The sequence below is a fragment of the Sorex fumeus genome, unplaced genomic scaffold (genome assembly GCF_029834395.1).
Source record: "Sorex fumeus unplaced genomic scaffold, SorFum_2.1 ptg000037l, whole genome shotgun sequence".
Taxonomy (NCBI): Eukaryota; Metazoa; Chordata; class Mammalia; order Eulipotyphla; family Soricidae; genus Sorex; species Sorex fumeus.
The window spans coordinates 51,447,464-51,463,476 of NW_026606094.1; positions in this window are offsets into that span (position 1 = coordinate 51,447,464).

The window sequence follows — 16,013 nt, forward strand, 5'->3', positions numbered from 1 at the left end:
AAATAAAAATTACAAGTAGGCAAATAGTATGCCAAAATTATAAAATCTCATATTTGCAGTGATTGCAGTATTATTTTTAATTTTATATCTACTGTTGAAACTCAGCATCGCAATAATGGGAGACAAAATTGCACCCACAGAAAGTTTAGTAATTTCTAAATGTTTTATATAAACTTCTCTCTAAATGAATATGCTTAAGTCTGTGAGTCAAAGACTGTTATATTGTTAGCAATACTCCAAACTAAAAATTCTTGTAAATTGTTTATTCATATAAAAATAGTTAAAGTAGACTCATCTGAAGTTTTATATATATATATATATATATATATATATTCTTAACATTTAGCAGAAACAGAAGTAGTAGTTCAGAGCTTGGATAATAGAAAGAATTTTGTTAAACACATCATTTGAATTACAGGAAATCAATAATGATTATAATAATGGTGGTGGGGAAAGCCACACTGACTTTTAAAGGTATTAATATTGATTGGCCCTTCTTAACGACTATATGTCTTTTGACCACTTCTACCTTTCTACCCTGGATAAAAACTACTATCAGTATACATATTATAACAATGAAGGAGCGATAAAGGGAAGGTGTAAAACCAAAATTTTTTAAAATCACTCAATTAAAGAATTATATTTTAAACACCTACCAAATCCAAAGATAAAGTTTCCAACTGTTCACAAGAGCAGTTAAATGGAACATTGCTGCCATTTCTCTTCTCTACCACCCTCACTTCCAAAACTGCAGAATGAATAGAGATCAAATTGCATACACCTCTTCACAGCAGAAGACTAAGGTCAGGGTACTTGGTACTTGAAATGCAGGGAGTGGTTTTAGGTATTTGAATGGTAGTAATTAAGGGTTGAATTGGGTGCCCTAAATTCATACATTGATCTTCTAAACTCAATATGAACTTCTAAGTAAATGGGGTGTATCTGAAACTGCCTCCACAGAAACTGAAAGTTGAACTCAAAATGAAAACAGCCTTGGAAGATTTCTTGGTCCAGCCGGGAAGCGCTCCTGCCCCCCAGCCGTGTCTCCATTCCTGCCTGAAACCCAGTGGGGAGACTTGTCCTTCCAGCTCCGCAGGACCACCCACCAGTCCATAGGCCCCTCCCCTCCAGGTGGGTAGGGGGCATCCAGCCGGGAAGCACTCCTGCCTCCCAGCCGTGCCTCCATTCCCGCCTCCATCCCCGCCCTGCGGGGAGACTGTCCACCACCATTCCTCCATTCCAGGATCCTGGGTGGGAGTGGCCTAGGACAGGCTAGGGACATGGCCACCAGGAAGGGGCGTGGCCCCCCAAAAGTGGGCGTGGCCTTCTCCTCAGCAGTTAAATCACCCACATCAAGCGCTCAGGACTCTCATCCCACAACTTGTGGCCTAATACCAACCAAATATTTCCCACCTCTTCTACTACAATCCAAAAACATCACAGTCGCCTACTCCATTTCCAACAAAGACCTGTTTGAAAATAGCTTTATAAGCCCAGTACCAAATAGCACCTCCTCAAAAAGTTCCATTCAATGTCGGTTATAAAACAAAGAATAACGCCTGATTGAGAAGAAGGTCAAACTCAGAAACATAGAAGGGTGCCTACCATCAACCAACCTTATCCAAAATCCTTTCCCACCATAAGAGGGAACAGTATGATCTGCGCCAGACGGGAACCGAGGCCCACTTTTAGGCAACAAAACTGAACAGCTCCTGGCAGTCTCTCCTCATTCAACCAGGTACAGCCTTCCCCCATGGCTTGGGACTCTCCCTGGACAAGCCCAGCTAGCTCGATACCCTAGAATAGCCGGTTTTCTCCCTTGACCTAAGTGGAACGAGAACTGAGGCAACATCCCATCTTGCGGCAAATGGGCTGAATGGATCTGGGAACTCTCTCCTCACTCAACCAGAATAGTAACAGTGAACATGAAGGACTAAACCACACTGGTCACAATGGTAAAGCAACGCAAAAGCCCACCAAACTTTCTTATTAACGAGGCTAGCCCATAAGACACCAACAGTATTGTAGTGTTAGACAACCTCTCTGACAAGGAATTCAGAAGGGAGCTACTTAGGATGCTTAGGGAACGAAAAGAAACAATGGAAAGCAACACCAATAAAAGACAAGAGGATTTGAAGGCAGAAATGAGAAAAATGCAATCGGAAATGTCGGACCTGAAAAACCTGGTAGGTGAATTAAAAGCCTCAATGGAAGACCTCAGCAGCAGAGTAACAGCTGCTGAGAACAGAATCAGTGAGCTCAAAGATGAAGTTCAGAGACTCTCCAGAAAAGAGTAGAAAATGGAAAAGAGACTCACAGTTCGGGAACAGATGGCAAGAGAAGATCGCGATGAAGCTAAGAGGGGTAACATAAAAATTATTGGAGTCCCAGAGGGACAGGAAGAAAACCTTGATGAAGAAGAAACTGTCAAAGACATCATTGCTACAACATTTCCAGAGCTGAAGAAAACTTGTGACCACATTTAGGAGGCCTGAAGGGTACTAGCTAGAAGAAATCCGAATAAAATACCCCAAGACACATCCTGATCAAAATGACCAAAACTTTAGACAGAGACAAAATTCTGAAAGCAGCAAGATCTAAGAAAGAAATCTCGTACAAAGGAGCATCCTTAAAATTCACAGCTGATTTTTCAGATGAAACCCTCAAAGCCCGAAAAAAGTGGTGGGACATAGTGAAAAAACTCAATGAAATAAATGCATCTCCAAAAATACTTTACCCAGTGAGACTCTCATTCATAATAGAAGGAACAACACACAGTTTCACAGACAAACAACAGCTCAGGAACTTGATAGACTCAAAACCATGGTTACAAGAACAACTAAATGGGCTACTTTAAGACAGGACAGGCCCCTTAAATACACCTAATTTCAACAGAACAATGGGTCAAAATCCCATAACAATAATCTCTCTCAAGGTCAATGGGCTAAATGCACCAATTAAAAGACACAGAGTGGCAGGATGGATTAGAAAAGTGAACCCAACATTCTGCTGCCTGCAAGAAACAAACCTCAATAGTCAAAGCAAACACAGACTCAGAGTCAAAGGCTGGAAAACAATCCTACAGGCAAACAGCTCCCATAAAAAAGCTGGGGTAGCCATCTTAATATCAGACCACATCGATTTCAGAGTGAAGAAGGTCATAAGAGACAGTGAAGGCCATTTCTTATTGATCAAAGTATCTGTACAACAGGAAGAACTTACAATAATAAATGTATATGCACCTAATGAGAGACCAGCAAAGTACTTAAAACAACTACTCATAGATTTGGAAAAAGACATCAATAGCAACACAATACTAGTGGGAGACTTCAACACCGCTTTGTCACCTCTTGATAGATCAACCAGACTCAAGCTTAGCAAGGACATACTTCATCTGAGGGAAACAATGGAAGAAAGGGACTTAGTAGATATATACAGGACACTTCATTCTCAAAAGGCTGAATACACATTCTTCTCAAGCGTACATGGAACATTCTCCAAGATAGACCACATGCTGAGCAACAAAACATACCTCCATAAAATTAAGAAGATAGATATTGTATCAACAATCTTCTCAGACCACAATGCGCTGAAATTAGAAGTAAATCACACACAAAAACAGAAAATTAAATCAAACACCTGGAAATTAACAGTGCTCTATTAAACAACGAGTGGCTTAGAAAGGAAATCAAAGAGGAAATCAAAAGATTCCTAGAAACGAATGAAAATGAAGACACGAGTTACCAAAACTTATGGGACACAGCAAGAGCTGTCTTAAGAGGAAAGTTTATAGCTCTACAAGCATTCCTCAGAAAGGAGGAATGAGCTCACATAAATAACCTAGCCTCACAGCTTAAGAGCTTGGAGAAGGACCAACAAAAGGAGCACATCCCGAACAGGAGGAAGGAAATAATAAAATTCAGAGCAGAGATTAACGAGATGGAAACCCAAAAAACAATCCGAAAGATCAATGAAACCAAGAGCTGGTTCTTCGATAAAATTAACAGGATCGATAAGCCTCTAGCAAAACTCACAAAGAAGGGGAGAGAGAAAACCCTAATAAACCGAATCAGACATGAAAAGGGGGTCATAACAACAGAAACTACAGAAATTTAAAGGATCCTCAGGGAGTACTTTGAGAAGCTTTATGCCACGGAACATCAAAACCTCGAGGAAATGGATAAATTCCTAGACTCCTACAGACTCCCAAGGCTGAACCCAGAAGACCTGGAATACCTGAACAGACCTATCACCACCAAGGAAATTGAAATGATAATAAAAAGTCTCCCCAAGCACAAAAGCCCTGGCCCAGATGGATTCACTAGTGAATTTTTCCAAATCTTTAAAGAAGACTTACTCCCAATGCTCTTTAAGCTTTTCCACGAAATTGAAATATCAAAAACACTTGCGAACAATTTCTACGAAGCGAATATTACCCTGATACCAAAATCAGACAGAGATACCACAAATAAAGAGAATTATGGGCTGATATCCCTGATGAACACAGATGCAAAGATCCTCAACAAACTACTAGCAAATAGAATCCGACTACTCTTCAAAAAGATCATACACCATGACCAAGTAGGATTCATCCCAGGGATGCAAGGATGGTTCAACATTCAGAAATCAAACAACATAATCCATCATATCAAAAAAAGAAAAGATAAAAAGCATATTATCATATCAATAGATGCAGAGAAAGCATTTGACAAGATCCAACACCCCTTTATGATGTAAACCCTAGCCAAAATGGTTATAGAGCAGAATTTCCTCAACATAGTTAAAGCCATCTACCACAAGCCTACAGCAAGCATCCTCCTCAATGGGGAAAAACTGAGAGCCTTCTCTCTAAGATCAGGGACGAGACAAGGATGCCCACTCTCTCCACTGCTGTTCAATATAGTACTGGAAGCACTTGCAATAGTGATTAGGCAAGAAAAAGATATTAAGGGCATTCAGGTAGGAAAGGAAGAAATCAAGCTCTCACTATTCACAGATGATATGATACTATACTTAGAGAACCCAATAACCTCCACCAAAAAACTCTTAGAAACAATAGACTTGTATAGTAAAGTTGCAGGCTATAAAATCAATACCCAAAAGTCCATGGCTTTCCTATACGCAAACAGTGAGAGAGAGGAAAGCTACATAAAAAAAACAATCCCGTTCACAATTGCGCCCCAGAAAATCAAGTACCTAGGAATCAGCTTAACTAAGGAAGTAAAGGACCTGTACAAAGAAAACTACAAAACACTACTTCAGGAAATAAAAGAGGACATGAGGAAATGGAAAGATATCCCCTGCTCATGGGTCGGGAGACTTAACATTGTCAAAATGGCAATACTACCGAAAACATTGTATAAATTCAATGCAATTCCTATAAGGATACCCATGACTTCTTCAAAGAAATGGAGCAAACATTCCTGAAATTTATATGGAACAATAAGCCCCGGCGAATAGCTAAAGCAATTCTTGGGAAAAAGAAATTGGGAGGAATCAACCTCCCTAACTTCAAACTCTACTACAAAGCAGTAATAATTAAAACAGCATAGTACTGGAACAAAGGCAGAACTGCAGACCAATGGAACAGGGTTGAATACACTGACATCTCACCTCTATCATACAATCATCTGATCTTTGATAAAGGTGCAAGAAATGTGAAGTGGAGTAAGGAAAACCTCTTTAACAAATTGTGCTGGCATCGCTGGATGGCTACATGCAAAAAAATGGGCTCAGAACTCTGCCTAACACCATGTACAAAAGTAAGATCAAAACGGATTAAAGACCTCAACTTCAGACCAGACACCATAAGGTACATTGAAGACAAAGTTGGCAAAACCCTCCATGACATTGAGGCTAATGGTATTTTCAAAGATGCCACACCACTGGCCGAGCAAGTGAAAACAGAGATAGATAAATGGGACTATCTTAAACTACGAAGCTTCTGCACCTCCAAAGAAACAGTGACCAAAATACAAAGACAGTCTACAGAATGGGAAAGAATATTCACCGAATACACGTATGACAAGGAGTTGATATAAAGGATATACAAAATACTGGTTGAACTCCACAAGAAGAAAACATCCAACCCCATCAAAAAATGGGGCAAGGAAATGAACAGAAACTTTCTCAAAGAAGAAATCCGAATGGCAAAAAAGCACATGAGAAAATGCTCTATATCATTAATCATCAGGGAGATGCAGATCAAAACCACTATGAGATACCATCTCACACCTCAGAGACTGGCCCACATTCAAAAGAACAAAAGCAACCGTTGCTGGCACGGATGTGGCGAGAAAGGGACACTCCTTCACTGTTAGTGGGAATGCCAACTAGTTCAGCCCTTTTGGAAAACAGTACGGACGTTTCTCAAAAAATTAGAAATTGAGCTCCCATTTGCCCCAGCAATACCAACTCCTGGGAATATATCCCAGAGAGGCAAAAATGTATAGTCGAAGTGACATCTGCACTTGTTTGTTCATTGCAGCACTCTTTACAATAGCCAGAAACTGGAAGAAACCTGAGTGCCCAAGAACAGATTACTGGTTAAAGAAACTTTGGTACATCTACACAATGGAGTACTATGTAGCTGTTAGAAAAGATGAAGTCATGAAATTTACATACAAGTGGTACAATATAGAAAGTATCATGCTAAGCGAAATGAGTCAGAAAGAGAGGGATAGACATAGAAAGATTGCATTCATCTGGGGGATATAAAGTAACAAAGTATGAGATTAATACCCAAGAATAGCTGAGATCAACACCAGGAGGATTACTCCATAGTTTAGAGGCCAGCCGTTTATTCTAGGGGAAAGGGCAGTTCAGATGGAGAAGGGAGCACTAAATAAAGGGTGTTTGGTGGATCCTCCCAGGAGGGGAGATGCATGTTGAAAGTAGACTATGGACTGAACATGTTTGCCACTCAATGCCTCTTTTGCAGACCACAACACCCAAAAGGAGAGAGAGAACAAAAGGGAATGCCCTGCCACAGAGGCGGGGGGGGATGGGGGGATATTATCCATGGTGGTGGAAAATGGGCACTGGTGGAGGGATGGGTATTTGATCATTGTATGACCGAAACCCAAGCACAAAATTTATAAATCTACAACTGTACCCCATGGTGCTTCACTATTAAAAAAAAAAGAAAGACTTCTTTAGGAAGAATTCAGATGTCTGATGACATCACAATCCTTCTGGATTTCTACTGTCCTTGTTGGGTCACTGAAGTCAGACAGAAGAAAAGAGACTGATATATAAATCTCTCATACGTGGGGTATACATTATACAATAAGAAAGAGACAAATGGACAAAAATATTGAGTGTGGAGAGGGTGTTTCCTGAAAGAGAGGTTTTAATAGAGAGAGGATGGGGAAAAATGAAAGGAAATAAGACATTGCAGGTCAGTGCAATGTTGGAACCTATGTACACACAAAATTAACATCAACAGTACTGTAAATCACAGTAACTCAATAAAGATAGGGGGAATATAATAAAATCTAATGTCAGTGGCTAGGACCATACTTGTCTTTTCTCCGTGCTACTCCAGCTGTGCTCAGGAATCATTCCTGGCAATGAAAAGTGAACCATATATAGTGCAGGGCACAGAATCAGAATCAATTAATGATTGCCGCATGATTAGACTGAGTGAAAGGCAAGTACCTTATCTACTGTATTGCATCTCTGGACCTAAAATTTTATTTTTAAATAGAAGATCCAAATACGTTTATTTAAAACATACACTCAGACTATTAGTTCCTTTAACTCAGAAAAAGTTAGCTTTCGAAAGTTAAAGAAGCTCTGTATAAAGTGAATTCCACATCTCCTCTCACTTAGAGAGGAAAAACCAAGAACAGACTTTCAGTCCAATGGAGATGCTTGGGTACTGTTACCCAAAATAGTTAACAGTGAATAAACTTAATAATGACACCCATTGTATTTACTGTTTTTGGCATATCGAATACGCCAGGGATAGCTTGCCAGGTTCTGCTGTGAGGGCGGGATACTCTCGGTAGCTTGTCAGGCTCTCCGAGAGGACTAGAGGCTTTTAGGACGGCCTCTAAGATGGGGGGATATAATAAACTCTAATGTCAGTGGAAACCGACTTGTTCACATGGTTTTCCTTCATCTAGTGTTCTGCTAATTCTTTTCAGGATGACTCAAGTGAAGAGCTTGTAGACGACAGACAACAGGCAGATTGGGCGATAGTTGCCAATGTTGTGGATATCTCCCTTCTTGTACGGTAGTACAGTCCTGCTAGTTTTCCATTGGGATGGAACCTTGCATTCAGACAGATGGCGTGTGAAGAGCTGAGCCAGTGTATTGATGAGTGCTGATGGCAGGTTCTTCAGGTGTTCAGGTCTGACCTTCTCTGGGCCAGGTGCTGTTCGTTTCTTTACCTATGAAATGGCGTGTCTGATTTCTAAGACGGATTCAGCACAATTGACCATTTACACACGATAACCAAACTCATTGAGGTTTCTCAGGAGTTCAAGATGCCACTCTGTCTAATGTTCATTGGTTTAAAGAAGGCCTCTAATTCTGTTGAGACTGAAGCGGTCATCGAAACCCTAGCCAAACAGGGCGTTCAACCTCAATACATCAGGATCCTTCCTGAGCTGTATTACTGATTCAGTACTAGGATCTCACCATTCTACAGGGACGTGATCATTGACATCAAGAGAGGGGTTTTGCAGGGTGACACCATTTCACCGAAACTCCTCAGTACCACCCTTGAGGACGTCATGTGATGACTGGAATGGAAAACAATGGGAGTGAAGATAGACAGTTGACAACTACACCACCTCTGCTTCACTGATGACATCCTTCTAATAACATCAAACATCAGACAAGCGGCACAAATGTTAGCCGACTTCGACCATGAGTGTGGAAATGTCAGACTACGGCTGAATCTCACGAAGACAATGTTTATGAGAAACAGACTCATTCCTGACATTCCATTTGCTCTCAATGGGATGAACATCTCCGAATGCACAGTTATGTGTACCTAGGTTGAGAAATCAACATGATGAATGACCTGAGTTGCACAGAAGGAAGAGAGCGGCTTGGAATGCCTTCAAGAGCATAGAAGAAAAAACTAAGAGGATGAAGAACCTCCGGCTGTGATGTCAAGTGATCAATGTCAGTGGGTCGGACCATACTTGTCATACTATGTCTCCCAAAGAGGAATCAAAAGAGCTATGCTTGGAGTATCACGCTTAACTCAAATGAGAGAAAGAATCCGGAGTTCTGAGCTCTGTCGTTGGTCAAGAATCAGGGATGCTGTCTTGTTTGCCAAGGCTTCAAAAATCAGTTGGGCTGGACATGTAATGAGATTTGGAGATGACTGCTGGACTATGGCCATTACCGACTGGATTCCACGGGACATCAAAAGATCGCATGGACTCTCACCTAAGAGATGGTCAGACTTCTTCATCAAGACCCTGAACAATCGATTTGAGGCTCTTCGTGTTCCTAGAATGAGCAGAGACCACTGTGCTATACTAGCACTCGACAGGGATGGATTGAGACATTACTCAAATATGGTCGCACTCGAGCAAATCGATGAGTAATGGGATGCCAAGTGATCAAGTGATCAACTTAACTAAACATTTATTCACAAATAACTACATGAATACTAGTTAACGTATCATAATTTCTTCAAACAAGAAGCAAATCACTACTGTTCACCAGAGTATTATGCAGGAGATTGAAGTTAACAAGTGCTCTTTTGTATTTGTTTTAATTAAGGCAAAGCAAGCACTTTATTTGATGTGCCAAAATACATAAAACAATATTAAGACACTATGATTTACAAATTGATTCATACTTGATTTTCAGGCATACAATGTTCCAGTACCAATCCTCCCACTGTGTGGATTTCTCTCACCAAAGATGCCAAGTTCCCTCCCGCCTCCCCTGCCTGCTTCCTTGACAAGCACATTTTTAAGTTGAATTGTTATAGTCTGAATTACCTGCTATCACTGTTGTTGGCTCTATGATTTAGATGTATATGTAGGCCTCACCTCTATCCAACTAATATGCCTGAAGTCCCTGACCCCTGCCCTCTCATTTTCTGTCTGCCTTTTCTTTCGTATATGTATTTCTTTCCTCTTATTCCTATATTCCCTGTCCCTCTTATTCCTATAATCTAGGGTGAAGGGAGATGTAGATATTTCCCTTTATTATCTTAAATAATGTAAATCAACATAAGAAAGACAAATGTAGAATGATCTCACTTATCTGTGGTATATAGAATAAAATTTTAAAATCATCGAGATTTTCTGGAAAGGGACAGAAATCTTACCTTTCCTTTCACCAAAAGTTTAATATCAATACAGATTGAACCTTAATTTAATCTTTGGGTTAGGATTGAAAATATCAAAGCTACATGATTCTCTACCCCTGTATTTATATAAACTTCATGTGCTTTGAGGTTGGTGCTATTAGCAATCATAGTTTAAAAATTTGAAACAAGATTCACATCAATTGCTTAGCATAGTATCATAGGAGCTAGACAGAGCCATGAAATGGAATCCACATAGCACAGACCCTTTCACTGAAACATCCATTATGAGAATCAAAAGTCTTATTGAAAAGCAGCTGACCACTTTAACAGAAAGAGGAAAAAAGCTACATCAAACACCAATTGCAGAGGCTGCTGAATGAAATGAAATGGTGGTAATTACATGTTCAGTGATTTGTAAATTCATGAGGATTAGCATTTAATAAATGTAAAGTCCATCTAGGTGATAAACCAAGACACCTTTGTGAAACTGGAGATTGCCTCTTTGATCTGCAAATAAAAAAATTCACTGACAATATGAAAAATCCAAGTTCTTCAAGTAAATTGCTTCTCAGTTAAAAGAAAGTGAACTTGAAAGAATATCAAGATCACACATCCTAAAGCAAATGCTCTCACCTTGAATATATGTGAGCATGTCTGTGTTGTGAGATTAGATACCTAAAAGAATTTCATTTCTTACATAAATGCACTTGGAGTTGCTTTCAAGTCAGGTAAATTATTTTTACCATTAATGTATTAAGTTGTGTATGTGGTTGAGCTGAGTCTCTGTTTTGAAATTAGATTTCCATTATTCCACTTAGCCTGGTTTTCCTAACTTTATAACTTCAGTTAAAGATACTTTATATATATAGATGCATATATATATATATATATAATATATATATTTAGTGCCCATTTGTATTAGAAAGTGTGAAAATATCGTAAGGTCTTATTCCCATAGATATAATAGAGTGATCATTTCTCAGTGTTTACAATTTTCAAGTAATAGGTAAACATTAAAAATATTGTTAATTAAAAAAAAATAGAAGGAGGAACTTGAATACCTTGCACATGTTTCTATGGCTTCACAATGAACTGTAATGAATTCTGGTTCTACTAATTGAACTTTATATACATTCCATTATATTGTCCAGTTCCCTATACTTATATCACTAGACCTAATGACAAAAGCCCACATTCACACTGGGTAGGCTCACTTTGAGAACGAAGTTCTAGATTTTTTGCTCCATGAATTCCCTCTGCCTTCATCCCTAACTTTCACTTGGTTTATAATTTATTTACTTGTGTTTTACTGCCTGACTTAACTATGTTTTCCCTTACGCTTACTAAATCCTCATTCTAGATTCTAGCACATCTTGTCTACTACTGAATTACATCTTATTCATGATATAACTACTATTCATTTCTTTCAGCACTTTTCTATCTTCAAAGTAAAACACTGCATATTATCAATTGCTATATTTTCTGAGAGCAGCAAGAGAATATATATTTAAGGATAATTTATTCTCTCTTGTAAATAAAAAATTTTGAACAAATTACAAAAGTTATCCACTAGTTAAGTTCATGTCTTAAACTATATAGTTTTAATTTGTTAAGATTTACCAAACAACAGGAAAAAAACCCCATTAAATCTAGGTATGTCACAAACATGTTACTTTGATAGTTTTGGATTCCTTACTGTGTAACATGTGCCTTGTTAGGAAAAAAAAGAAGAAGAAAGAAAGAAAGAAAAAAAAACTATTCGTTTTAGTCTAAAGGCATCTAACATATAATGAAAAGAGACTGAAGTAAAACAAGACTTTTACTTATTGTAGATGGTCATAGATAAAGGCTTTCATAAAGAAATATATTAAAAATATTAGTGGTCTACTACCCCCCCACCCCCTAAATTTTAAACTCTAATTTTTCTGTAAGAAAACAGGAATGTAGATATATGTCTTCTATCTTAAAGATGCCATATATAGTTGAGGAACAGAAAATTATTCCCAAATCTCACAAATTGCTAAAAAGAAAATTCTTTCTTTCAGAGTGACCTTAATTTGCTTTCAAGTAATACTTCTTTCTAATGAAGAGAACGATATTACCCTTATTGTGAATGCTCAGCAGATTAAATTATTTCACTCTTCACTGAATAAATACAGTGATTCCAAAGAACTTTAAGTAAATGTGTTGGAGATGAATTATTAATTGGATCTCATAAATACTAATTTAATGATGTGTAATTGCTTAATTTAAAACATTGACCTGATTGATAAAATGAAGCTCTCTACATTTACAAAAAACTTTTAGCTATTTCATCCAATTATATTTTATTTAACAAGCAAAGGATCACAGAACTTTTGCCTAATTCAATTCCACAAATCAATTCTAGGTCACACATGATAAAGGCCTTTTAAAATAATTTACCACTTATAATAAATTACAAATAATATTCATTAGTATTACTAATTGAGCTTTATATAGCAGCTATCATGGGATATTGAGCTTTTTATTTCACAAAATATTTTATGATCAGTTACTTTTAATGTTATTTTGCAAACACAAGAACTGGATATAGAAAAATTCAACAACATGAAATTGACAAGTGGTTGATGGTCATAATGAATTTGGACCACTAAGTCTCATTACAGTATTTTTCATTTAAAATATTTTCTTTACACTTTTATAATTTATGGTTTTGTTTAATTAAATATCTCTAGTTCATTTAATTACCTTTTTAAGCATAGGAAACTTGTATTGTTTTCATCTGAAATTTGATTATCTCATCACTATTGAGATATTGCTATTTTACTAAAAATAAGTCTTTAAAATGCAACTTTCATATTCTCATACATTTCCTTTCTTTTGCTTACATATACTTCAGAACTTTCTACTTTTTTTTGAGAATACAAATATGTTTTTATTTATTTTTTTTTACTTTTTCCATTTATTATTATGATTGTCTTAATTTATATGATGTCATCCATACTATTCACTAGAAATTTCTGGAAACAAAAATAATATATACAATATCTTGTAAGAATATTTTCAATATTTTAGTTTAAATTATTTTCACTATACTCTGCATCTAATTGGGCTGAAATTTATTGCATAAAATTTATCAGCTTGATTTTATTAAGGACTCAATTCTGTGTATGCGTATATGTGTATACAAGAGCGTTTCCCAAATATAACAATGTATTTCAAAGCCTACTGATATTTGATAGTTATATAGCTTCTTCTCAGTTATATAGCTTCTTCTGAAAATCCAAGTCTGAGTAGAAATGATACTCTCACTAGTGATATAGCTTATAATTTAAGACTTTTTGAAATACTCTTTTTTTTTACTCTGTTGTCATCACAGAGGTTTGAGCTGGTGGGTGTTCTAGGGACCAAAATTTCACATAGGAGATGTATCTCAGGCCACCAGCTGCTTAATGATAAATATATCATATAATAAATATATCTGGTTATGAGATATTAATAAATCATATGGATTTTTTACTTTAGAATTTATGCTAATACAATTTTGTTCAGTTAATATTTTAAACCATTTATGTCAGGAATTGTTACAGTAATTTTGAAATACAGTATGAGAAATTTTCCTTTCAAGGTAGTTGCCTTAAGAAAACTTTTTAAGATTGTATCTAATATTACCTGAAGTTCTAATAAAATCTACTTTTAACCTATAAGTAGGTAATATTTTCTGATTAAATTTTATCAGTTTTAGTCTGTGTTTTGTTTAAAGCTGGGGTGATAGCACAGCAGATAGGGTGTTTGCCTTGCACGTGGCCGATCTGGGCTTGATTCTTCCGTCCCTCTCAGAGAGCCCGGTAAGCTATTGAGAGTATCCCACCCACATGGCAGAGCCTGGCAAGCTCCCTGTGGCGTATTTGTTATGACAAAACAGTAACAACAAGTCTCACAATGGAGATGTTACTGGTGCCCGCTCGAGCAAATCAATAAACAACGGGAGGACAGTGCTACAGTGCTACAGTTTTAGTCTACTTTTTAAAGTCTAACCAATACTGTAGTTGTATTTTTAAATAATGGCTTGTGAAATTATTCTAACTCAATAGATAGTACAGCAGGCAGGGTACTTGCCTTGAATGGGAGCAAACTGAGTTTCATCCTCAGTACATCATGAAGTCAGAAGATTCAGAAGAACATTGACAATTGTTATCCCTGAGCACAGACTCAGGAGTAAGCACAATAACAGTCCTTCAAACAAAACACAAAAATATCTCTTAGCATTTGAATTGTTAAGTATCTTCATGGATACTGATAAATACAGATTATCTAATTATTACAGATTATCTAATTATATAATACAAATTACTAATATAGATTAGTAAGAATAAACATAATTATTTCTTAGTTCTATTGTCACTGTCACTGTCCTCCCACTGTTCATAGATTTGCTCAAGCAGGCCCAGTAACCTCTCCATTATGACACTTGTTACTGTTTGACATATCAAATATGTCATGGTGAGCTTGCCAGGCTTTGCTGTGTGGGCAAAATACTCTCGGTAGCTTGCAGGGCTCTCCTAGAGGGGCGGAGGAATCGAACTTGGGTCGGCCCAGCCAGGTCAGCCGCATGTAAGGCAAATGTCCTACCCACTGTGCTATTGCTCCAGCCCTAAGAACTCTTTAGTTTTTAGTAGTCAAATAGCACAGTGGGTAAGGCATTTGCCTTGCACTAGACCCAGCTGGCCGACGTGGGTTTGATTCTTCCACCCTTTCGGAGAGCCCAGCAAGCTACTGAGAGTATCTCGCCAGCACAGCAAAGCCTGGCAAGCTATCCGTGACGTATTTGATATGCCAAACACAGTAACATGTGTCACAATGGAGATGTTACTGGGCCTGCTAGAGAAAATCGATGTACAATGGGAGGACAGTGACAGTGACAGTGACAGTAGTCAAATATCTAGAGACCTGTCCTACCACAGTATAGGAGCTCCTCTACAGGAGCTGGGGAATCTAATAAAATGGGTCAGGAAGAAAGTAACATTGGGAACTTATTTTGAGCCTTTAGTTTTCAGAAAAAAATTTTATATGTCTTAGTGTTTATTTTTATAATTTTTTGTTAAAATAAATGTCTATATTTATACAAATGTACAATTCTAAGTATTCTTCCTGCACTTATATCCAAGGTGGTGTATATTCCTTCAAGTACTGATTATCTACTTCATTTATCAAAGTTATATGATTTCATATTTTTTTAATTACCAATTTTGTTTTATTTGATCCTAATAAACCATTAATCATGAATTATTGATTTTATCTGATATTGATAACAAAACAGCATATTACCTTTTTTAATAATCACTGATTTTATATATATTATTTCAAATATTTCATTACATACAATCATGTATCCTATCATATTTTTTAATCATTCACAGTTTTTCAGTTTTGGGGGGTTTATTTGTTAGGCCATACCTGGTAGTACTTAGGGCATACTCCTGGCTCTGTGCTTAGGGATCACTCTTTACAATCTCCAGGTTATAGAGTGTTGGGGTTTGATTCCAGATTAGCAGCGGTGTGCAAGGCAAGTGCTCTACCCTCTGTACTGTTGATCTAATCTACCATTTTAAGTTTTAATTAATTTTTTCCAATTCTTAAGCATTTATTTTTATTTACCTTTTAATATTTAATTTAATTTTTTGTTTTTTGTGTCAGACCCAGTGATGCTCTGAGGTTTTTCCATGTTTTTCACTCAAGAATTATT